Source organism: Diuraphis noxia, unplaced genomic scaffold (genome assembly GCF_037042655.1).
Source record: "Diuraphis noxia isolate RWA-SAM2 unplaced genomic scaffold, SU_Dnox_SAM2 contig0003, whole genome shotgun sequence".
NCBI lineage: Eukaryota > Metazoa > Arthropoda > Insecta > Hemiptera > Aphididae > Diuraphis > Diuraphis noxia.
This window is the reverse complement of record NW_028301713.1, coordinates 25,833,402-25,861,310: the sequence shown is the minus strand read 5'-3', so window position 1 is coordinate 25,861,310 and position 27,909 is coordinate 25,833,402. Positions and strand designations below refer to the sequence as shown.

At 29.9% G+C, this 27,909-nt stretch overlaps 1 pseudogene; it reads right to left on the bottom strand.

Annotated features, from left to right (window-relative positions):
* Window positions 1-1,536: 1,536 nt before the first annotated feature.
* LOC149057142 (uncharacterized) lies at window positions 1,537-27,661 on the bottom strand (annotated as a pseudogene).
* Window positions 27,662-27,909: the final 248 nt, after the last annotated feature.

Genomic DNA, 27,909 nt, shown 5'->3' with positions numbered 1-27,909 from the left:
AAAAAAAATACTCCACATACTGAAATCCGGAAGAAATATTTAGTGGTACCTCATATTGTGAACACACTGTATATTTTATATAATTAATTGTATTAATTTGTCATACGTTATTTCTCCTTTTTGCTTGGAAAGTTATACAGAGCATTTATATATTATTTTTAATTAATTATGACTTATATAGTTATATAATGTTATTATGGCAAAAAAGATTTGAATTTATATTAATAATTTATTAATCCAGTACATGAAATGAGTTATTTCACTTTTTATTTTTTCGTATGGCACATGGGAGTAGGCACGAAAGCCTTATAGTTATTTCACTATGTGCATGAACCTTACCTAGTAATTTTTGAAAATACCAACTACTATGTAGAAAATTGGATATTTGTACGAAAAAGGTAGAAAAATATTAAATATCGTAGATAAACATATTTGTAGAATACTTCCAGAGCGCCAATACATACATTCATTTTGGCAGAAAATATCAATTATTGTTAAATATAAAAGATTACCATATGCTTCAAATATTTGCTCATAGATTTATGCTGTTACTCTAAAAAATTGCCGGAAGATTCGTTAAAAGTTCATGTATGAAATAAGTTAATTTACAATAAACAAGGGACCCTTCATCTTTTTAATTTATGGTGGTATATCAGACTAAAATTAAAGAATGCGAGTTTCAAATTATAATTTTGTCATAGTGAAATAATATAGTCTATATACAGTGTTGCAGTAAGTTCTAAGTTTTAACTATAAATTGTTTATGACTTAAGTCATATATTTATTAATACTGTACATCGTTAGGTTAGACCCTAACCGTACAATAATCGTCGAGTATTCATCTTTTCCAATCGTATTCGTTTTGAGTGTTTTTTCAATATTTTTTAAAGCTCTATCTGAAAGCCTTTCTATTGTTGTTGGTGGTATGTCCGTATCTGGTCGAGGATCGCATATACTAAGAAATTTAATTGATTTTGGAATAGAATCGATAGTGTTTTTCCCTGAAGTCCATTCTAATGCACAAAGTTATATTTCTGTTCACATTATTTAATTTCAGTGGTATAATTGAATACCGAATTGTTTTTTTCAACTCATAAACCGACGGAAATCTAAATTTAATATTATTATTAATTGAAAAAAAAATATGTATTAATCAACGAATCGTACGAAAACTTTAAAAGACTTACACCCAAGCAAGTACATTGTGAAATGTGTGTGCTGTCGATAATCAATTCTAAAACTTCGAACACTCGAATTCAAATTCAAAGGGAACATTACATTCTGAATGTCTTTGGAACCCAGTGATACCCAGTGATGCAGTTTGTTTCATTATTTACTAACCATTACAATTTCAGGTTGTCTCTCTTTCGTGGGGTTCATTGCATAATATTCCACATTAGCTAATATCAGATGAGATTAGCAGAGTCACGTAATAGTTTATGATTGTTCTTGTTCTCTTTGATGTGATCCAAACATTTTTTTATGGAAGTTGAATATTTTTGTTAACCAGCATGTCCCCATGTGCTTTTAGATAAATTAAGTATCTTGCTTCATCTTTTTAATTTCTGGTGGCATATCAGCCTAAAATTAAAGAATGTGAGTTTAGAATTATAAATTTGTCATAGTGAAATAAAATAGTCTATACAGTGTTGCAGTAAGTTCTAAGTTTTACCTATAAATTGTTTATGACTTAAGTCATATATTTATTAATACTGTACATCGTACCTACTGTCTAATTTACCTTCTGTACAATAATCGTTGTGTATTCATCTTTTCCAATCGAATTCGTTTTGAGTGTTTTTTCAATATTTTTTAAAGCTCTATCTGAACGCATCTCTATTGTTGTTGGTGGTATGTCCGTATCTGGTCGAGAATCGCATATACTAAGAAATTTAATTGATTTCGAAATAGACATCGATACTGTTTTTTACTGAAGTTCATTCTATAGCACACTGCAGTTATATTGCTGTTCACATCATTTAATTTCGTTGGAATAATTGAATACCAAATTGTTTTTTTCAACTCATAAACCGACGGAAATCTAAATTTAATATTATTATTAATTTAAAAAAATTATGAATCAATTAACGAATCGTACGAAAACTTTAAAAGACTTACACCCAAGCAAGTACATTGTGAAATGTGTGTGTTGTCGATAGTCAACACTAAAACTTCTAGCACTCGGATTAATATTCAACGGGAACATTTGTTCAAATCGTTGGTTAAGCGCATGATTCTATGTTTAAATTATGTTTATACAAACAAAACTCTAAGATTACACCAAAATAAAATGATTAAATGCTAATTGTGTTTTTGTAATCATTTTTTTATTTATGCTCTCAAGTTGTAGTGCATATTTAAATTATGTATAGCAGAGATATTCAAAAATTTTACGACAACACCCAATTCGGAAACATTTTATAATTTGGTGACACATCCAATGAAATGTTTTATATGTTTTATCAACGAACGTTTCTTTAAAATATAACCTTTAGTGCACCAGTGTTGTAGTTACACGTCATTGGAATACTCTTAATCGTTATGTGCTATGATTAGAAAATTGTTATGTTTAACCTAACCATGTTTTGGCGCCCTTAACACCCCCCCCCCCCCGCTAAGACTAGTTTGAGTAGTATTAAAATTAAGTTTTTTAGTAAGTTAAATAAAATTAGCATGTATTTTGTATCATAACAATATTGTAATAAGGTTAGACATTTTATTTTACTAACTTATAAAATTGTAAAACGAAAATAATATTAAATTTATATTATCATATTTATAGATACTGCGAAAAACGTGTTAAGTTAATAATACTAATTTTCATAATAATAAATATGCGAATGTGCGAATGTGCGATTCACCACGTTATATCGACCTTTGCGCCATATATTAATATCAATTATCAAAATTCAAAGTATATTCATTAACATACAATATCAAATCAAATAATATTATATTATTTCACGCCACCAGCCCACCACTGCCTATAATATAGGAATATTGTGTTTCTGGTTTCAATTACAACGGAATTTTTTGTAAAAAAGAAACCAAAATACTACGTACAAATTTACTAAACAAAATATATGATCATATGAATATTGATTACCTGTTGGCGCCCACAGAAATTTTTCTAGGGAGGGGGACAATGTTAGGATTTGAGGATAAATATTATAATTTTACTAGGTGTTTTAAAATAATAACATTTTTTATTATACTCGTATACAATGTATTACATTACAACTTATTTTATACTTTGAATTTGTTGTATAGTATATAGTCATTTATCTTAAAACATTCAATTAAAAAAAATATTTTGAAAAAGCCAGCGGGCAAATGCCATAGCTTGCACCCCCCTGCGGGCGCCTATGGTTTGCAGTTACTTGTTAGCTTATACATTTGAGTATTTGACATTCCACAGCAGACTGTACGGAGCGAGAGCTCGTCGAAAACAATAAATTGAATAAATTTAATAATTGTGTGTGTCAGACAATTGTGTCTTTTTGATTTACGCTATACTCTGCGGTATTTTCACCGTAAGGTCTGAATGGGTTTTACCGCCACGGTTTTTCTAACGAATCTAGCCTTAATCGTCTAGTTATATGATTTTATTTATAAATAGGTAAATATTATAATATGAAAATAATTATTACGACCATTTATATATTTTATTGACACACACAAATGCGGTGGTATGTTTCCATAATTCCATGTATTATTTTTACATCAAAACCAGCGGTATCGATGCACTGTTTTATTATTCTTATATTCTACAAATACGACTAATATGAGACAATTGAAGATGCATCTTCAATCAAAACGACATTAGATAATGAATATTTCAAATTGCATAGCTTTTTAATGCGTTTTAAAAGATAAATAATTAAAAATAATTTTCAGTTTGGCGCCCCTCCGTGCTGGCGCCCTGGGCAGTCGCCCAGGTCGCCCATAGCTTTCGCCGTCCCTGACGGTATCCGATTTCAATACTGTAGCCTGTCACATATTATGTTTATTGTGCTGTCGATGCAACAACGCGAAAAAGTCATAATATTAAAGTACCCTTCTAATGTTGCGTTTGATGTTCGCGCTGGACATTCGACGAATGCGACGTTCGTCGGTAACCGATCGGTCGTCGTCTGGTCAAATAACCATATAATTATAATCATATCGACGGTGCACGTTAAACCCTCTGCAGTCATTGGTAAATTATTGTAAAACAAAATACGTCCAAAAATGGGTTTCACATAAAATTATAATAATATGATTATATTGTGAAGAGGGGACGAGAAATACATTTTTTCCGCCCCCCTCAGTACCCTCAAATGTGTATTTAGTTCATACACATAAACATAGGGCATTCAACTTCTATTTTTCTTTATCTATAAAGTACACTATAGACTGCATCACAATTAAAATGGTATAGACCTTGAAAATATTATTAAAGTTATATTTTAATAAATTTAAAAGTGTATAAAGTTTGAGTTGAATTTTATTTCTTCAGCCGTTGAAAGAGTTGATTTTTCTTATGCTTCTGAAAAAACTCCCCTAAACCATTTTTGTTTGGGTTGCATAAGTATGAACCTGAAAATTGCAACGAACAAAACATTATTATTTGGTCTTCTATGACTTATTTAACCTAACCGATTTAATTTTATAAGTGGTATTAAAGTATACCTTATTATTAAGGTATACTTAAGCCTTTCTAGTACTGCATTTTGAGGGTTGAATTCACTCAATATTGACATGTTTAGTTTAAAATAGAGTCTATCTTTTATTGTGTCTTGTAACGGGACAGTTCTGTATATAATCATATATCATGATAGACTACGGCGCGCCCTAGTATTACCAGTATCACCGATGTACGTCGATCATGCACGGTACCACACGCATACACCGACGATAGATAGCGCGCTACGACCTCGGCCTTTTAACTGGCGATTATCAACGTCCGGTAATCATGGAGAACCCTCATCAATAATTATGTTAGTATAATTATTTAAGTAGCCCCAAATAAACGTATAAAACTTCTTTTCTCTACCCGTCAATGTATTTAACACCTATTCAACACGTAAAAACATATCATTCCGTCTCGGAGTTCCAATACACTCCGACAATCAGGAGCATACAGAAATATACGTCGAGACCACCAGCAAGACACCACGCTCTCCCTCGTAGTATCGAGGAGGCACATTGAGGGATATATTCCAAAGACGCCGACTACAGCTGTATGTGTAGTATAAGGTCTTGTACTAGGAATATATCGTACAATGTGTTAAGATTAGAGTACGCTGAGAAAGCGACCAATCTTCCCGACGTTCGCCGCCGACCGACCAGTGTCAAACAACCAGTCGACGTTTGCCGCCGCCGACGACCAGTGTCAAACATCCAGTCGACGTTTGCCGCCACCGACGACCAGTGTCCACCAGCTAGCCGACGTTTGCAGCCCCCGACGACCAGTGCCAACCAGTCAGCCGACATCCGTTGCCGTCAACCACCAGGAACAACCAGTAAACGCGTACTATCAGTACTCCGACGCTCCCATAGACTACGCTATAAAAAGCGTAGTATACTGTGTGGAACAAGTTGACTCGTACAAGTGGTGTAATAAACCACACCACCTCTGTACTCTCCCCAGTAAATCTGATAGTCCGTACGTACTGTAAGTGTAGCCCTGTTCTATGATATATATGTTGTGAATGAGTCCAACTCTGTCTATGTATTATATATGTACGCTCTATACAGAGTATAAATTAATTAAAAGAAATTATGTATTGTATTCCTATATTATGTTAAATATGAATAAAAAAAGAAGTGCAAAATAAAAGTTAATAAAACATAAAACCAAAGAGTTACGTTTTGTTACAGTCTGAGGATAATTGTGAACGATCTGCAGTTTTAATAATATTGTAATAACTAATTAAGCGCTCAACATCCGCACTGTGAAGTTTCATTGAAAGAAGAAGGGCCTAAAAATCACAACAACTAATATTATTAAACCAAAAATAAAAATAAAGTAAATTATTATTACAATATATTTAACCAGTCTTATATTGACTAAGTTTATATATTATTTAATTATGTTTAAAATAAGTAGGTACATACTAATGAAACAGTTATTGACTTTCAACTAGAACAATTTAATAATATCCTGAGAAGACTAGTTGAAATGGGCTCATCTTTAATCTGAGAATGTCCAGATGCTTCTTTATTTGATGTCACAAAATCAACTAAACTAAAATCTGGACATATTAATGAATGACATTCTTTTAGTTTCATATCTGATACTGACATGTTTATAAACTTCAATGGTTTTAATTAAGCCTAGTCGGTTGTGTCTAATCTTTTGAGCACATAATTTTCAATATTTTCTAGAATATCATTACGAATAGCAGCAAAAGACCTATTATGTGTTACAAATTGATGGCTAATTTTTAATTTAGAATTTGAAATATATTCGAACAGCTGGAACCCTTTAAGCATAATATATTGTTGTGACTTTTTCATTGTTAGAAATATATGACAGGTTTGATTTTTCTAAGTTGGTCTTAGCGAAGGATCTGTCAAGATATCTAATTGGTGGTATTACATTTTTTTTATTTAGGATTTTTTTAGTAGCTTTCCAAATAGAATTGCTTGAGTTAGATAGAGAGTGTAAGTATCGTTGGTATGTTTCTGTGTTGTGAATGCGTAGAAGGTTTTTAAGGGAGCACGCAAGTTTTTATAGCGACTTTTGTCACTGGGGAGGTGGGTGTGGTGCCATCGGTTTCTAGCTCGTCGTTTTTCAACTAGCAGTTTTGAGAGGTGTTCAGGGAGAACATTTTTATTGCGTTTGGTGTGCAAGGAAGTTGATGAGTCAAGGGCGGCGGTATTTATCAACGTGGTGAAGGTCGAGACAGCAAAGTCTATCTCTTCAGTAGATTTTAAAGAAATGTTTAGAGATATATTGTTTTCAATGATGCGGGAGAATTTTTTCCAATCGATTATCCCTGGGGTGAGAGTGGGGAATTTTTTCAGTGAGACCGATTGTTTATTTAAAGTTGATAAGATAGGAGTGTGATCAGACGAGAGGTCTGCGAGATTTGCAATATTATAGTTGATGTTATTAGGAAGAGTATGAATGAAAAAGTCAAGAATGTCGGGGACTCTGTTGGAATGTGATGGCCAATAGGTTGGGTCAGGAGGAGATAGGTATTTTAGGTTTAACCTAACCTAACCTAACCTAACCTCTGCAGAGAGCACATTTTGCTGGAAGATTCTGGGATTTTTGGCATGAGGTGGACAGGTGGTTGGCTCCGCAACGGACGCATTTTGGGGGATGGTTGCAATAGGATTTGGTGTGTCCAAACGCTTGGCAACGGAGGCATTGGATTGGTTGGTTGTTTGGTCTGGGCTCTTCAATTTTTATCTTAGTATAGTAAAGGTGGTCAAATTTAAAGACATCTTTGTTGTTGAAATCAGGCTCCAAATCAACGAAAAAGAGCGGGAGAGGTTTTTTCGTGATTCTATGTAAAACATTTGTGACGTTACGAGGCATGTGACCGAGAGCTGAGAGTTCTTTCTCTATTTCATTAATTGGTGTAGAGTGGTGAAGATTTCTAATAACTATTCTGAAGGCTCTGTCTTGTTTTAGTTGATAAGTGTGAAAATCAGCTTTATTAGATTGTAGATATTTAATGACAGAACGATACGAATCAGGTGAGCTTGTAGAGAGTTTTATGCCATTTATAGAACTTTTACATACGAAAGGTTCACCATTCGTAAGTTGCTTAATGTTGTCACAGAAAACCTTGTAATCAGTAACCACGCGAATAAAAATAGGTGGTGGGGGTTTGGAAGGTGCGGAAGAGTTTTCTAAGTGCTCAGGTTCATGCTCCATTTTTTCGGGTTCTGGATTATTATCGGATGCGTTGATCGTATCCGAAAATAAGGAAAATCGATTTTGAGTAACAAATACTTTTTTTTTTGCTTGCGGTCTTGAGGTTGGGGTAGATGGAGAAGTAATTGTGCGTTTTTCTGAAGTGGGGGTGATCCAGCAATCGTTGGGATCAGAATTTGAAGATTGATTAGGCGATCTATTTGGCACGCTCTGTATACGTGCTTTGGAAATGATAAGTGGAGATACGACGGTTTTAGATTTTTGTGATGGCATGGTGGTTTATCGCTTATTGAGAGTGTTGCGCAATCGAACGTCGATTTACGGGACGGACGGCCGAGTGCGTCCGCCGTAGATAACGATTACAATTAAATAGAGGTACCTAATTAATTTTGCTAAAGTTACCAGAGCTAGTAGCCGGAACTGCTTCGGTTGGATGATGTTGCGCTTGCATTGATTGTAGATCACTTTTAACGTTAAACGCGTTTTTGAATGAAAAAGATCGGAGTAGAATTGTTTGAGTAAGTTAGAATTTACGGAACAGTATAGTGTCGAACAATGATTCATGGTCAACGGTCGCCACGAGAGTAAAGAATCTTAACCACTAAAGAGTGAACATTTTTTATACTTTGGATCGTGAATAAAAATTAAATTCACATTTGCATTTTTAAAAGAATACCTCAAAAATAAAAGCCGATTTTGTGCGATGAAATGGGATTTTTTACACACAATTATAGTTTTCGGCCAAATCGATTTTGGTTTTGATGTAACGTTATATTATAACTAATGACCATAGATACATGAGATTTTCACCGAATGTTTATATACTATATAGATATTTTCTATATTTGATTAAATTTTCAAAATATTTTTATTTGTTATGAACTGTTAATTGGCATTTAATTTTTCAACATTTTTAAAGTTTTTTTCTATTTATTTCAATTCAATTTTATTGGTCGAGTCAAGACGCTTGAAAATTTAATACAAGTCTTCCAACATATTGTCATAATAGCAGTTGAAAAATATTATAAATAAATAGGCACGATTTTTTTTTATAAGCATTTAAAGTTCAAATTTTGACTAAATATGTAAAAATTAAGGAAGTTATCAAATTAACTTAGATAGAAATTCATAAAAAATTGTATTTTTAAATTTGAAATTAGAAACTTTACTTCAAGATTATAAGTTTGTTTAAATTTATCAAAAAAAAAAAAAAACAAAAATGTCCACCGAAAAGTAAAATATTTTGATAAATATTAATAATAATCTATACATATAAAATCCAAACACCACTCACTCACTGATCGCTGTAAATCAAAAACTACGCAACGTAAGAACTTGAAATTTGGAATAGAGGGTTTTCTCATATTTTCACCGTGCAATAAGAAAGGATTTTCAAAAATGTTGAGTTTTAGGAGTAATAAACAAGTATAATTATTCATCGCCAATACGCTAGACAGCACGGGCTCAAGAAGACCAATGAGTTTCCAGCTACGTGCAACCTATCCTTTACGCGAACAATAAGAATTGTTCCTAGAAGTTTATCGATACAAATAATCTCATGCATCACGCATACACCAATATATACTTAATATACCAATAGAATATCATACTCTTATCATATAATAATCGTCGAACGATAAAATGCACACCGATCACATAAACCAATATACACACAAATTAATAAAGAATAAAAAAAATTGTTCATTTGATTAGTTTAATATCTGGAACTATTTAACGAATTTTTAAATTTTTCACCATCAGAAAGCTACAAAATCCCATGAATCTATAGGCTATATTATATCTTAATAAGTTGCCCTTAATTTTTTAATGTAAATTTGAGATTTTCTATAGAAATAATAATAATATTAAATATATTTTTATACAATTTAGTATGGAAGAATAAGAAATCAGCAATTTGATATTAGGCAGCAATTATAAAAATTGTTTCACTTATACAAAGCTAAAAATCCGATAAATAATATTACTGAACATACTTTTAGTTCTGTATTTTAAATGACTGTGTTAAATTTTTTAAAGCAGATTCAGGTAGGGTAAATACATGGGAAGTTTTGATCATGAATAGACCTGGTATAAGTGACGAATTAATTATATTATAGAGTCGGTATTTTTAACGTGTAACGAAGTGCACAGAAATCAGCTAGTTTATGATATATCCTAGACAGATAAACCGTCTCCGCTTAGAATCGTATTTCGTATACAATGATATAATATCATTGGATTCAAATTTAATTCCATCCATTAAAGTAACTCACTTGTAACTTACTGTACAGCAAAACGATATCAACATCCCAATTTTTATTTTTATTTTTTGACAAAACCGAATCATTATTTTAAAATAATTATCATATTATTTGATTTCACCAAAAGAAATCTAAACGATTTTGCTGATTGGACAAAATCCAATTCAACCGTGTCCTAATTCACGGATCAAAAATGCCTAGCAAACGTGCAGTGATTTAAATGGAAATGAACTGTACTCGTTGGCCATTACATAACTGGTTTCAGCATTCCACTTTATATACGAGTTAATGCCGATATAATATATTATTTTATACTGCTTCTCGAACAGCTCAACGATTAATATTATTCTTGAACGTGTAATATAAAAAAGGTTGACAATTTTATGAAATTGTATATATAGGTACTGAATTCACATTATATTTTCATGTAGGCGTGTGGTTATGAAATTCGTGAACCTCCCGTAACAGGGTCCCATGTATAGGATGTTACTTTTTCCAAGGAGAATTATCTCGACGGCCTTTTACGTTGACATCGTAGCACCATAGATACCATAATAATTTAAAATATAATATTTTTGCCGTAAATACTCGTGTTGGCTTGTAGTTATGATTTTCGTGAGCATCATGTAATAGGATCTCATGTGTTAGAACGAAAAATTTACCATGTATACTATAAGACGACCGTATATTGTAAATATCATGATATATTTTTGTCATAATTTCACAATACATATATTTTTCAAAAATTCTTCAAATCTTAAGTATTAAAAAGTGAATCTTTTTAGTTTTTTGGATTGCGAATAAAAACTCAAATTTACATTTGCATTTTTAAAAGAATCCATTAAAAATAAAAGCCGATTTTGTGCGGTTTTGGATGAACTTATAAATTCGGCCGTATTTTAGGCAACAATGCAGTGTTATAAACGGAAATGAATGTAACAGGGTCTAATGAAAATAGTGTACTCATTGGCCGATACATGAAAACTGGTTTCAGCATACCATTTAATATATATATATATATCACTATATCTCATCTTATACTCCTTCTCGATGTCATAATAGATTAATCAAAAAATATTCTTGAACGTGTAATGTATAATATTTTACAAAAGAATTATATATATTCTGAATCCATATATTGTTCATTGTCTGTTCAATTTTGAACGAGTGTAGTAGGTTTGGTTATGAAATTCATGAACCTCCCGTAACAGGGTCCTATGTATAGGGTGTTACTTTTTCCAAGTAGAAACTACGTCAACAGCGTTTTACGTTGCCATCGTAGCACCGTAGATAACATAATAATTTAAAATATGATATTTTTGCCGTAAATACTCGTGTTGGTTTGTTTTATTGATTTTCGTGATCATCATGTAATAGGATCTCATGTGTTTGAACGTTAAGATATATCATGTATACCTTAGACGACCATATATCGTAATATCATAATATATTTTTATCATAATTTCAGAATAACATATATTTTCCATAAATTATTCGAATCTTAACCACTAAAGGGTGAACATTTTTTATACTTTGGATCGTGAATAAAAATTAAATTCACATTTGCATTTTTAAAAGAATACCAGATCATGTAATATGATCTCATGTGTTAGAACGTTAAATATATCATGTACACTGTAGACCAAGATCTATAAAAAAGAGGTTAGCCAGTGTTTGGTGAGGAACTGGTAAAAACGGTGCGGGGTGGACTAGTGCGTGACGTAGGCAATAGATCACAATCAAATGGTCGTTGCGTTTTTAGTGTTCCGTTCGGTATTCTTTATTTATTTTTTATGGTTTTACTCAATCAAAAAATATTCTTGAAAATGTAATGTATAATATTTTACAAAAGAATTATATATATTCAGAATCTATATTTTGTTCATTGTCTGTTAAATTGAACGAGCGTAGTAGGCGTTTTGGTTATGAAATTCGTGAACCTCCCGTAACAGGGTCCCATGTATAGGATGTTACTTTTTCCAAGGATGTTACAGAATAAACTAACGAAAACAACTAAAAAGGTCTTTCTAAAGACCAACAAAGACGATCAAATAAAACAATACGTTCCGACAGTTAAAACCATACCTAGTAAAGGAAACGGTAAAGCAACGGTGTGGTTTTGTTCTGGCAGAACGAATAAACGCTGACCAATGAGCAACGTACTAGATTGTCGAAAAGGGTATAAATACCGGACGCTTTCGACAATCTAGTCAGTCCATTTCAAACCTTCAAACCGTCTACAAGCCAAATTCAAAACAAGAATTCTGGCGGAAGAGGACCGGACCACGACACAGTACGCTGCCCGACGACAACGCCGTTCCACGGCTTCAAGCATCGTCCGACTGCCGACGACGTACGAGACCCGTGCGACCTATTATACTCCGACGACAATACGCCGCTCCACGGCTTCAAGCATCCTCCGGCTGCCGACGACGTACGAGACCCGTGCCACCTATACTCCGACGACGATACGCCGCTCCACGGCTTCAAACATCATCCGGTAGCCGATCAACAACGACGACGCTGACCCACGGATACCGCCGCAGTTCTCAAATCATCGAACGTTAAGCGGTTTTCGGCGTCACTTCAATAAAACGGCCCTTTTTAGGGTCCGTCACCAATCCCGGCGCTTAATTAAGGTGTCCGGCCCGAGCCAGGTTCATCGTCGGGGTTACGCTTAGTTAAGTTTGTACCAACGACGGCCGGCTCCCACACCCGATATTTTGTTATAATATACTGTGCATAAAATTATACCTAATTGTACACATAGAGTCCGGTAGCTACCCGACTAATATCCAAGCTCCTCCGATTATGTCGACTCACTTATTTAAGTCTAGTCGGCACAAATCGACGCTTTACTTTAAGCCCCAATATTGTCATGTATATACTTTTCAAAACATAGAAATAGAGACACCTGATTACAAAAGACAAAGTTTATCATTTATTTACGACACGGGCCGTCCATCCGGGCGAACCGTTTCAAGGAGAATTATCTCGACGGCCTTTTACGTTGCCATCGTAGCACCATAGATACCATAATAATTTAAAATATAATATTTTTGCCGTAAATACTCGTGTTGGCTTGTAGTTATGATTTTCGTGAGCATCATGTAATAGGATCTCATGTGTTAGGTTTCTGTATATTGTCTATGTGGTAAGAATTCTTGGAAATACGTACAATTGAGAATACAATGCATTTATGTTAAGTTTTTCATTTTAGTTCGTTACATTATATAATGTAGTTAAATGTTATATTTATAAATATACTATATCAGGACAGAACAGAGTATATTATTGTTTGTAATGTTGCTCTTAAGGGGCCTCGCTACTGCAGTTAATTGAAGCTCAAAATACCTTTAATTCTATAAACTTAAAGTTAGTTTACGTTGTTCGAATTTTACTCTGATAACAATTTGAACAATTTAAAAATTGTATTTAATGAGTTTCATTTTTGTATTACAATTTAGGATTAATAATACTTTTAAAGATATTTGATGAAATATATGATGTATAATATAAATAACTGCTATAATTACTAAAATGTAGGTGTAATAGGTTCAAAACTTCTATATTTTTTTGTTAACAATAAAAATCAAATTATACGATTGTACCTTTTTGGTTGAATTAACTATTTTATTTTAACGCATTGTTGAATGTTTTTTAAACTGGTTAAAACATTTTATTTTTTCAGTTTTTTATATTTGACATTAGGGCCAAGTGTTTAATTACGCCGCTGCACTGTGTTCAAATTTTGTTCTAAACATGGTCCAATCAGTGTTTCGCATACCCGATTTAACATGGAGAGCACCGAGTTCTATAAAAGTGCGAATTCAGTGTTGAGATAGTTGTAAGGTTCATTTATTGACGGTTCCGCAAAAGTTAAAAAGTAGTGACCAGACAGTGACACCTTTTAGTGGTTTGTAGGGGGGGATTATAGAATATTTTTTTTACATTAATTTAATTGGTATCGAGAATTAGCTTCTTAAACTATGTGTACCTACCCTCTTATAAAATATAAAAATGAGCCCCCGCCCCCCGGAAATTAATTTTTTTTAAATTTATCACATAATATAGCCATACACCTTCATCACTGAGAACCATTTTGTTTATTTCAATCGTCTTTCATAGTATTAGAATTTAATATATTTATAATAGTTTTAGTAAAACTAAATCATTCACCAAATTGCTCTTGTCATACAAAGATCAAAAACTGTTTTCACTGCAGGATTTATTAAAGCAGAAGCGTCTACTTTAAGTGATACATATTTTTTCTAAAAAAAATTTTTTTGTTATATAACATCACGTTTATAGTGTAGTTAAACTTTCTTAAAATAAACCTCTTATTATACATATTTGTGTAGCTTTTTACTTCTGGAATTAGAATATTGATATTCCATTTTATATATATATATATATATATATATATATATATATATGTTCTGCAAATAATTAAAATAAATTTACAATAAGTTTTATTTATTTTTGAACACTAAAAAATTATAATTATGTAATAATAAGCTCAGGATTATTGTATTATTATATTGTATAATACCTATATGAATATGAATATGATGACCATTTTAATATACAAAAAATGTAAATGTACCTAGGTATACCTACCTATCTATATTTATACAAAAGTGAAAATATTATTACAAGTTAGATTAATTAAAATATATGTTTTGATAGGTTTATTTGTAAAATGAAGTATATAGTAACTACGTAAACAAGTATTTTATTTTTTCCGCTATAGTAATATAGGTATTATGTAAAATGTGTGTAACTAAATGTTTTATACAGAATGGGTATTTGTATGTACCTAACAGGTTAGGTTCCATACTAGTACATATAAATTATATTATAACGTTATATACCTACCTAACATATATAATAGATAGTGTAACTACTGCAAATATAGGTATTATAATATTTTATAAGCATATCTTATAGGTGAAACTTGTTCAATGTGTCCATACACAAAATGCATACAATTGTTATAACGTATTATAGATAGGTATAAATAATATATTAAAGTAGTAAATACCTTTAAATACCTTATACTATTGCGACTCGTGAAACATGTAACGATGACAAAACTTAAGATATAAAAACGGTGTTCTGCAATTGCAATAAGTTAAATAACCGCAATAAACAAAAAACTCAAATAGGTAAAATAATGTAAAGGAAGCAAAATGGTTTGGGTACCATATTTTCTGTAAAAAAAATAAATAATACACAAATATACACACATATTTAAATAATAGCTTTGAATTTAAAAAAGGAATAATCTATTAGCTGATTGAATGAATTAATATTTTGTAAGTGAATCAATTCACATTCAATCATATCAACGGTGCAAGTTTCAGCCTCTGCAGTCATGGGTAGATTAATGTAAAACATAATACGTCCAAAAATGGGTAAAGGCATGCAGCTGAAACGTGTCTGAAAAAACACGCGGTCCATATTATTTTGATAATAATTTATCATCTCAAAGTGATATAGCCCTATTTTTACTGTTAATTGTTATTAGGATGATTTTTTTCAAAACGTTGACACATTTATAGTTAGTTCGTCGTTTCTATGTTACGGGAAATGTCGATGAATGATGTACCCAAACGCGTGTTATACCTATATATTGTGTAAATATACCCAAATAAATGTTACAATCCTGTTCTAGAGGTGATGAATAAATGAAAAAGTAAAAATATTATATAATATAAGTCACACAAAAGTTATCGGAATCAATTGACTAGTTTTCAATTGTCCTTGGTAAAAATAATAACAAACATGGTGATTATTATTATATATTTTTATCCATGACAACAAAATACTAAACTGTTTATTAATTAACTTACAAAAAAGACAAATCATTATTTAGTTTTGTTAAACGTCTCGACGATTAATTTTTGTACTTTATTAATTGAGATATTTAATTTCGTCTACAATATGTTAACGAAATCGTATATAGTGAGTGTCGCGTTAGGCACAGTTGGATTAGCTGGAGTGTGTAGTTATCTGTGGAATCGATCAAAAAGAACATCTGCATATTGTGTAAAGAACACAGAAGATTTAAAGGTATACAAATTATATTTTTGTCGAATATGTTCACAAGTGGTATTAATAACCACTGTGATAATGCAATAATTGCATTATAATTTACAGGTGGCGAGAAAAGAAGGAAGCAAGATATTGAATTTATCAGCAGGCACATGGGGAAATACTCGTATACACAAAAATTCAACGTCCGTAGAAAAATGTTTATATCACATGAAAGCGAAGAAGAACACTCACCAATTATTAAGTGACTCTGCTAATCTCATTCCGATATTAGCTAATGTGGAATATTATGCAACGAACCCCGAAAAAGAGAGACAACCTGAAATTGTAATGGTTAGTAAATAATGAAACAAACAGCATCCTTTTCGAGTGATATAATATACTATAATAAAAATACGTAACGGCTGCATTAAATGTAGCAGATTTTGTACCCCTAAAAACGTATAGCTGCTTAAAACATTTTACGTCACTCACTCAATATATGATATTATGCCAATTACCTATAACCTATAAATTGAATACAACATCTCTCGTACGACAGAGTAAAATAAGAGAATACTCTTTTGTTGTGTGACATTTCTGATTTATTTCCAATCATCGAGATTGATAGATATATTGAGATGAACCTCGATTACTCGACACGAACTGAAATTCTGAAGATTAGTAGATTCTGAAAACGATCCTACATATTTCTCCGTCCTTGGTTATAATAATTATCCTAGATGCATTAATAATATCCATCATGTGTTTATTTTGTAATTAAGCTATTACATGATAAAATCTTAACTAATATTTTTTACGTTTATGATACCTTTAAGCCTGAAACAAGAACGTTTAATGAAAATGATCGCACCTCCACCATTACGATATCATTGGGTTCTAAAGATATTCAAAATGTAATGTTCCCGTTGAATGTCAATCCAAGTGTTACAAGTTTTAGAATTGATTATCGACAGCACAAACATATCAATGTTCTTGCTTGGGTGTAAGTCTTTTAAAGTTATCCTACGATTCGTTGATTAATACATAATTTTTTTTCAATTAATAATAATATTAAATTTAGATTTCCGTCGGTTTATGAATTAAAAAAAACCATTCGGTATTCCATTATACCACCGACAATAAATAATGTGAAAAGAAATATAATTGTATGCTACAAGATTAACTTCCAAGAAAAGACATTAACGATGTCTATTCCGAAAACGATTAATTTGCTTAGTATATGCGACCCTCGGCCCGATACGGACATACCACAAAAAACCATAGAGAGACGTTCGGATAGAGCTTTAAAAAATATTGAAAAAACACTCAAAACGAATTCGAATGGAAAAGATGAATACTCAACGATTATTGTACGGAAGGTAAAATAGACAGTTCGATGTACAATATTAATAAATGTATGACTCAGGTCATACTGTACAGACTGTATATGTTACTTCACTATGACAATATTATAATTGTAAACTCGCATTGTTTAATTTTAGGCTGATATACCACCGGAAATTAAAAAAATGAAGGATCCGGTGGCCATCGTAAACGAAATTTATCCATGTATTGACTTCCATCATGAAATTTTATCAAATTCTCCGGCAACAGTTAAAGTAACAGCACAAATCTGTGAGCAAATATTTGAAGCAGATGGTAAGTTTTTATATTTAAACATCCATATATTTAACAATAATTGATATTTCAACAAATGTTTTCGAATGCTCTAAAAATTACATTTATTTTAACTCAGAATAAAATGTGTATATAAAATAATCATTTATAATTGGTATTAATTTATATTTTGTAGCACCAACAATACAAGAAGCGAAAAACAATGTATGCATTGATGCTTTAGAAGTATTCTACAAGTATGTTTATTTACGATATTTTCTATTTTTCTACCTTTTTCGTTCATAACATTTACATGAAATTATTTAATTCCAGCTATGAACATCCATGTGCATCAAATGACCCTTGACTGCAAAAACAAAACTTCAATATAGTATCGCATACTAAAATCCAATTTAGTATACGTAGTAGTTAATTGGTATTTTCAAAACTTAGTAGGTAAGGTTACATCCACATAGTGAAATTATTCATTTTATGAACTGGATTAATAAATAATTAATATAATTTCAAATCTTTTTTGCCATAATAACATTATATAAGTCATAATTAATTAAAAATAAATAAATGTTCTGTATATTTTTCCAAGCAAAAAAGAGAATAACGTATGACAAATTAATACAATTAATTATATAATTTTTAAATTAATAATGAATTATATAGTGTCATTATGACAAAAATGATTTGAATTTATATCAATAATTTATTTATGATAAAAATGGACTAGAACACAATCTCATATATTTACGTTTATATTTTCACTGAATCATGACGACGAATGATGCATTCCAATTTTTTTAAAATATTTTATAATCCCCAATTGTCTAAACATAAGTTAATTGGTACCTACCTTCAAAACTTATGCTAAATCACATACCTATGTAGAATATGTCACACCCCCAATTTTATATCACTAATTTCATGAACTAGATGGGGATGTGACATATACATAATATTATATTATAATATATAGTAAGTAACTATTGTAAAAAAATATTGAAAAATATAATAGATTAATACTATAATATAATCATTTGTCGTTTTAATGCAGAGATATAATAAACAGTTAATAAATTCTTTTCTAATCCATTTTTATCATCATTAAGAGGACGCCACACCCGCATGTGTTGTCTCCGTCTTACAAACGTATAACATAGTAAAATCTGTTTAGCGCGGGACAACTTTACTCCCTTTGTATTTATAGTAGAATTACGAAAATTCAACAACGCATAGGTAAGAACTTTATCTGTGTCATAGCGTCGTTATTTTTTTGATAACATAAATATAATTAAAGTTATAAGCTTAAGAAAATACATTTATTTTTTATTTTTTCATTAAATTACTTAAAATTATTGGTTTGTGCTATCAAAAAAATAACGACGCTATGACACAGATATAGTTCTTACCTATGCGTTGTGGAATTTTGGTAATTCTGCTATAAATATTGAGGGAGAAAAGTTGTCCCGCGCTAAACAGATTTTGCTATGTTATACGTTTGTAAGACGGAGACAACACATGCGGGTGTGGCGTCCTCTTAAATATTGATTTAAATTCAAATCATTATTGTCTTAATGACATTGTATAATTCATTATTAATTTAGAAACTAGATATTATACATAATATACAAATATAATTTATCTACTGTATTAAAATATCTCACATTTTTGGTTTGCAAGATATACAAATCAAGGATTTGAATTTATATAAATAATTCATTAATCCAGTTCATATAGTAAGTGATTTCAGCATGTGGAGTATTTTTTTTCAAACGAAATTTGTACAAAAAGTTTTTTTCTAATTATAAAATTGGCAAAGTTACAGTATGGTCAAATTTAATATTTATGTAAGTATATAATCTGCTTTTAATGACATTTTAATAATGTTTATTTTATAATTGATCTACCTATTTTCGTATCACCATTTACTCTAATTATAATCACTTGAGTAGATTTTTTGGTCTATTCCTTATAAGTTATTATTAATCTGGTTCATTTATTATAAATTGATAACTGCATTAGAATAATAATAAGTTATCGCCATAATTTAACAATATTTATTATTATTATTATTATGCAATAAAAAAAATTATTATAATTTATAATGTATTGTTGAATGAAGATCAAATAAAAGCAGCAATATCACGTGAATTTTTGAGACGTTTGGAATCATGTTTGAAACATCAAGGTGGAAACTTTGAACAATTTATTAGATAAAATGTATCAATAAGTCAATAGTAATAAGTTCTAAAATTGTTAGATAATATGTTTATTCCTTAAAATTTAAATAAATTAATTTTTAGTATTATTTTTTTTTAATTGTCTTTACCTCCAACTATCAACTATTTATATTTACAAACTTGCAACTGTAGATTGAGTAAATAACAATAGTAAATAATTTATTTCAGTCTTCTTTGTATGTAAGTAGCAAATTAAAAATATCAAAACTAGGTAGCTCAATTATAAAATGAACATTATTAAAATGTCGTTAAAAGCAGATTATACCTACATAAATATTAAATTTGACCATACTGTAACTTTGCCAAATTTATAATTAGAAAAAAAATTTTTGTACAAAAATCGTTTGAAAAAGAATACTCCGCATACTGAAATCCGGAAGAAATATTTAGTGGTACCTCATATCGTGAACACACTGTATATTTTATATAATTAATTGTATTAATTTGTCATACGTTATTTCTCCTTTTTGCTTGGAAAGTTATACAGAACATTTATTTATTTTTAATTAGTTATGACTTATATAGTTATATAATGTTATTATGGCAAAAAAGATTTGAATTTATATTAATAATTTATTAATCCAGTACATAAAATGAGTTATTTCACTTTTTATTTTTTATTTTTTCGTATGGCACTATGGGAGTAGGCACGAAAGCCTTATAGTTATTTCACTATGTGCATGTAACCTTACCTAGTAATTTTTGAAAATACCAACTACTATGTAGAAAATTGGATATTAGTACGAAAAAGGTAGAAAAATATTCAATATCGTAGATAAACATATTTGTAGAATACTTCCAGAGCACCAATACATACATTCATTTTGGCAGAAAATATCAATTATGATTATTAAATATAAAAGATTACCATATGCTTCAAATATTTGCTCATAAATTTATGCTGTTACTCTAAAAAGTTGCCGAAAGATTCGTTAAAAGTTCATGTATGGAATTAGTTAATTTACAATAAACAAGGGACCCTTCATCTTTTTAATTTATGGTGGTATATCAGACTACAATTAAAGAATGCGAGTTTAAAATTATAATTTTGTCATAGTGAAATAATATAGTCTATATACAGTGTTGCAGTAAGTTCTAAGTTTTACCTATACATTGTTTATGACTTAAGTCATATATTTATTAATACTGTACATCTTTAGGTTAGACCCTAACCGTACAATAATCGTCGAGTATTCATCTTTTCCAATCGAATTCGTTTTGAGTTTTTTTTCAATATTTTTTAAAGCTCTATCAGAAAGCCTCTCTATTGTTGTTGGTGGTATGTCCGTATCTGGTCGAGGATCGCATATACTAAGAAATTTAATTGATTTCGAAATAGACATCGATACTGTTTTTCACTGATGTTCATTCTATAGCACACAGTTATATTGCTGTTCACATCATTTAATTTCGGTGGTATAATTGAATACCGAATTGTTTTTTTCAACTCATAAACCGACGGAAATCTAATTTTAATATTATTATTAATTGAAAAAAAAATATGTATTACCTAATCAACGAATCGTACGAAAACTTTAAAAGACTTACACCCAAGCAAGTACATTGTGAAATGTGTGTGCTGTCGATAATCAATTCTAAAACTTCGAACACTTGAATTCAAATTCAAAGGGAACATTACATTCTGAATGTCTTTGGAACCCAGTGATGCAGTTTGTTTCATTATTTATTAACCATTACAATTTCAGGTTGTCTCTCTTTCGCGGGGTTCATTGCATAATATTCCACATTAGCTAATATCAGATGAGATTAGCAGAGTCACGTAATAATTGGTGAGTGTTTTTGTTCTCTTTGATGTGATCCAAACATTTTTTTATGGACGTTGAATATTTTTGTTAACCAGCATGTCCCCATGTGCCTGTAGATAAATTAAGTATCTTGCTTCATCTTTTTAATTTCTGGTGGTATATCAGCCTAAAATTAAAGAATGTGAGTTTAGAATTATAATTTTGCCATAGTGAAATAACATAGTCTATACAGTGTTGCAGTAAGTTCTAATTTTTACCTATAAATTGTTTATGACTTAAGTCATATATTTATTAATACTGTACATCGTACCTACTGTCTAATTTACCTTCCGTACAATAATCGTTGTGTATTCATCTTTTCCAATCGAATTCGTTTTGAGTGTTTTTTCAATATTTTTTAAAGCTCTATCTGAACACATCTCTATTGTTGTTGGTGGTATGTCCGTATCTGGTCGAGAATCGCATATACTAAGAAATTTAATTGATTTCGAAATACACATTGATACTGTTTTTTACTGAAGTTCATTCTATAGCACACTGCAGTTATATTTCTGTTCACATCATTTAATTTCGTTGGTATAATTGAATACCGAATTGTTTTTTTCAACTCATAAACCGACGGAAATCTAAATTTAATATTATTATTAATTTAAAAAAATTATGAACCAATTAACGAATCGTACGAAAACTTTAAAAGACTTACACCCAAGCAAGTACATTGTGAAATGTGTGTGTTGTCGATAGTCAACACTAAAACTTCTATCACTCGGATTAACATTCAACGGGAACATTTGTTCAAATCGTTGGTTAAGCGCATGATTCTATGTTTAAATTATGTTTATACAAACAAAACTCTAAGATTACACCAAAATAAATTGATTAAATGCTAATTGTGTTTTTGTAATCATTTTTTTATTTATGCTCTCAAGTTGTAGTGCATATTTAAATTATGTATAGCAGAGGTATCCAAAAATTTTACGACAACACCCAATTCGGAAACATTTTATAATTTGGTGACACATCCAATGAAATGTTTTATATGTTTTATCAACGAACGTTTCTTTAAAATATAACCTTTAGTGCACCAGTGTTGTAGTTCCACGTCATTGGAATACTCTTAATCGTTATGTGTACCAATACACCATCAATATTATTATGTTATATTATATGCGTGTCTATCTTATAGTATTCGCTGTACCAATCAAAGACAAGATAAAGTTAATATAAAATATGTATTTTTATATGTATTGGTGTAAATATAATACATACATTTTTATACTATTTTCCAATCCAAAAATATATCATCAAGATTGTTAAGAATGATATTTAAGCGATTGCATTGCCAAAATGAGCAATGCAAAATGTGGCTAAGACTTATATTTGTCAAAGAATATTCCATTAGAATAAAGTTTGAAAATCAAAATAGAAAAAAAGAAAGTTATCTAAAAAAATGAAATAAATTGTGAAATAAATTTTAAATTATTTTTGTCCTCAATGTATTTTGTTAAAATTATAGAGAAGAAAAAAATCTTATTTTTTATACCTATTCTTTTTTTATTTCAAATAATGTGATACATTGCCTTTATTGATTATTATTATTATAATATACCTATATTAGAATTACCATATTTTCCATTTAATACATTGTTTTGTATTTTTGTGAATTGTATTACGTTTCATTTAATTTTAATGCCATAAATTACTATCAATAACAATAAGTGACCTAAATTATTTGCACGAAAAAAGTGGAAAACTTGCCAACCAAAAGGGTCAAAATTTAACTCAAAATGCACAAAAATATGTTCAAATATTCACCATAAACTTATAAGTAGGTATTAAAAATAATATAATCATTCAGTTGTACTTATTTCTGTATTAATTATATTTAACTTATCAAATTAAACGAGAAAATGAGTATAGTAAACGATAGCAAGAAGAAATTGAACATTTTGAATATATTTATATTTATATTATTTTAATGCAATTGTGATAATTTATAATAATAATAATAAAATATATATGCAACAATAATATATAAACGATGTGTATATCATATATTTTACATACATGGATTTTTTTGTTTATGTATTATAATATTGCTGGACCATCTAAAATCTGAGGAAGGTGAATTTCACTATCTGGACATCCAGTTCATGAAATTGTCGATTTCATCACAGAATATAACTATTTCACTTAATGGATGCGACATTTACATAATAAATTGGTGATTTATTAAATAATTACATTATTAATAAATATATTCACATTCATATTATAGTTTAGTTATAATTAAATAAAAATGTTTATGCGCCTACAGCATATAAACCATCTATATACCGTGAATAAATATTATTAATAAGGTCTATTGACTACGTCACTCATAACAGCCAATCACCAAGTTTTCTGATTACCTACTAGCTAACCTCTTCTTTATAGATCTTGAATCACCACGGCATGGTAACTTTTTTATACCAAAATATAAAAAGTATAAACGTACAATATGATATTATAGTAAGTATAGTTAGGTACACAGAATGATTTCGAATTTATTAATTTTCTTTTCTATATTATGTGATTATATTATAATATTTTAGAGTAATTTTTCATTGAATAATTCATACTATCATAGTATGAAAAATAAACATAAACTTTAAAAGTTTCTCTCGTCCAACAAATAAACATGTTATTTATCTATTTATTTCATATTGCTTTTATCACAAATCAACTTAATTATCGAACTCTAGCTAAAATAATACGTAACGTGATATAGATATTAATATAATAGTATAACTGTAAATATAATAAAATTAGTCAAAAATCACAAATAGACAGATGTCAAAATTCGCATTCCAGGCGATTGTTTCTGGTCATCGACCATATCGTGCTATTTGCTGATCAGGAACAACGAAAAAGATTCATTTCTAGAACTCCATTATTAGGGTCACAATAATGTAGAGTGGAGAACAATATAGATCCTTTAGTGTAACTTAATAAATCAATCAAACACTATTTTATTTTTAATATCATCCTCTAATAAATATAATTTTTGGCAGGATTCTTAGTTGTATTAACTTTAGATTATTTTATTATATTTTATTTTGTTCATTTTTCTTTTACTTTTGCGTTATTACACCTGTATCCACGGGTTTTTTCTGATATAATGTACCGTAATATTACGGTACAACCACCCTTGGCTATTCTAATACTGAAATATTATGTAACGGTATCCAGGGCCAGCGCAAGAAGTTTTGGTGCCCTGGGAGAACTCATGTTTTGGCGCCCTTAAACCCCCCCCCCCCCGCCAAGACTAGTTTGAGTAGTATTATAATTAAGTTTTTTAGTAAGTTAAATAAAATTAGCATGTATTTTGTATCATAACAATATTGTAATAAGGTTAGACATTTTATTTTACTAACTTATAAAATTGTAAAACGAAAATAATATTAAATTTATATTATCATATTTATAGATACTGCGAAAAACGTGTTAAGCTAATAATACTAATTTTCATAATAATAAATATGCGAATGTGCGAATGTGCGATTCACCACGTTATATCGACCGTTGCGCCATATATTAATTATTATATATCATCATATATTAATATAAATTATCAAAATTCAAAGTATATTCATCAACATAAAATATCAAATCAAATAATATAATATTATTTCACGCCACCAGCCCACCACTGCCTATAATATAGGAATATTGTGTTTCTGGTTTCACTAACTAGTTAGTAAATATTATAATTTTACTAGGTGTTTTAAAATAATAACATTTTTTATTATACTCGTATACAATGTATTATATTACAACTTATTTTATACTTTGAATTTGTTGTATAGTATATAGTAATTTATCTTAAAACATTCAATTAAAAAAAATATTTTGAAAAAGCCAGCGGGCAAATGCCTCAGCTTGCACCCCCCTGCGGGCGCCTATGGTTTGCAGTTACTTGTTAGCTTATACATTTGAGTATTTGACATTACACAGCAGACTGTACGGAGCGAGAGCTCGTCGAAAACAATAAATTGAATAAATAATTGTGTGTGTCAGACAATTGTGTCTTTTTGATTTACGCTATACTCTGCGGTATTTTCACCGTAAGGTCCGAATGGGTTTTACCGCCACGGTTTTTCTAACGAATCTAGCCTTAATCGTCTAGTTATATGATTTTATTTATAAATAGGTAAATATTATAATATGAAAATAATTATTACGACCATTTATATTATATTTTATTGACACACACAAATGCGGTGGTATGCTTCCATAATTCCATGTATTATTTTTACATAAAAATCGGCTTATTTAAAATTATTTAAAAAAATTAAATGAAAATAATTCTTTATTTACTAAATTCTTTAGTACGAAGACCAGACTGATGGAAGTATGTTGCGATTGATGTACATGATTCAATATTTTTGATTACTTCCACAAAATGTGCTGCAAGTTCTTCCCAAGCTAACGCTCTTCGTTGTACTGCGCACCAAACTTTCATTGAAAGCATATTATTGAGAAGCCTATAATTTTTTAACAATGCCCATAAACCATTTTTTCTCCTACATTAATGTAAGCACCATCTGTGACGACACCAGATGTTACTGGAAGTATTTGATCCCGAGGTAAATAATGTTCAATTGACTTTTTTATTAAATTATAGTAACCTAAAGCACCTCTGGTTTCTGGTTCTTCAAATCCTAAAAAAAGTAAATCAGTGTTTCTTTATTTAGTAATTATTTTCAGCAATACGTGGATATTATCTATTTGAAAGCGATCAACAGAACCGTCTACTCGTAAAGAAACTGAAATACAAGACTTAAGTTTATTTTTCAGCTCAGGAATATCAGCATGCACTATTAATATGCTGAAGCATATCTCTATGTCCAGGTGGATTATAGTATTGAAGTTTTCTATCCAAAGGTTTTAATGGATTAAATTTTTGTTGAATATCTAGTTTTTGCCGTTTTAAATAAGCAACTTCACTAGAAGGCCATGACCAGGCACTAATAATTCCTCGTTTACCATCGTTAAAAACTGTACACATTAACTGGCTGTTTTTTGACATACCTTTAGGTTTTGTGCAGAGATTAGTTTATCTAAAGGAGCTTCTTAGGCTTTGACTTCTTTTGGTAAAGCAGAAAAACGATGCACTTTTAAACATTCAACGTTTTCTTTTGATAACAAATGGTTAGAAAATATACTTTTTATTGGAACAGTTCCATTAGAAGAACAAATAGCTGGTACATGATTTTTTTGCTTTGTGTGTATCAATGCCGTGCCTGGACATTTGGAAATTGAACATCTCATTAATTTCCTACCTTTTGTCTGAGGAACTTTTTCAAAACAATCATTCTTTATAATATTATTCTCAACACCAGGCTCTTCAGGTATATCATCATTAGTATGGTTAACAGTACATAATTTATTTGCCACATGAAAAGCTCCATTTACATTAGTACATTACCATTGTTTTCATCATTAGTAATAATTTCAAAATAAACATCATCTAAAAAATATAACGTACCTAATCAAATTCAAGCTACAATACTAATACTGAATTAATAATAAATTATCAGAAAAAAAATAAACTGATGATACTATCAACAATTTATAATTAAATTATTATTATTATTATACTTGAATACAATTTGCAATAATGGCTTAAAAGTTTCATAATTTATTAATTTCTTACCTTTAGTCTGTATAACTTTTTCAAAACATGCATTGTTACTCTCAACACCATATTATTTTACAAGCTTATCACAATTAGTATACTTATTTATAAGGTGTAACAGTAGATGTAGCTGGGTCAATTTTCTTTACTTTTTTTATAAGCCACTTATGCATTATTGACATTTTAATTCTTAAATTTTCAGTGCCAATGCCAAATAATAAATAAAGAACATTAAATATTAATTAAAATAAGATCTTGAATCATAAACGACATAAATCGTACTTAACTAGTTAACTGATAAGACGTGGTAGTTATTAGTATACTATTTGTATACTCCATCAATGGTAATGTAATAATTACTAATAACAATTCTAAAAATAGCAATATTCATAGGAGATAATATTAATATATTATAAGAAAA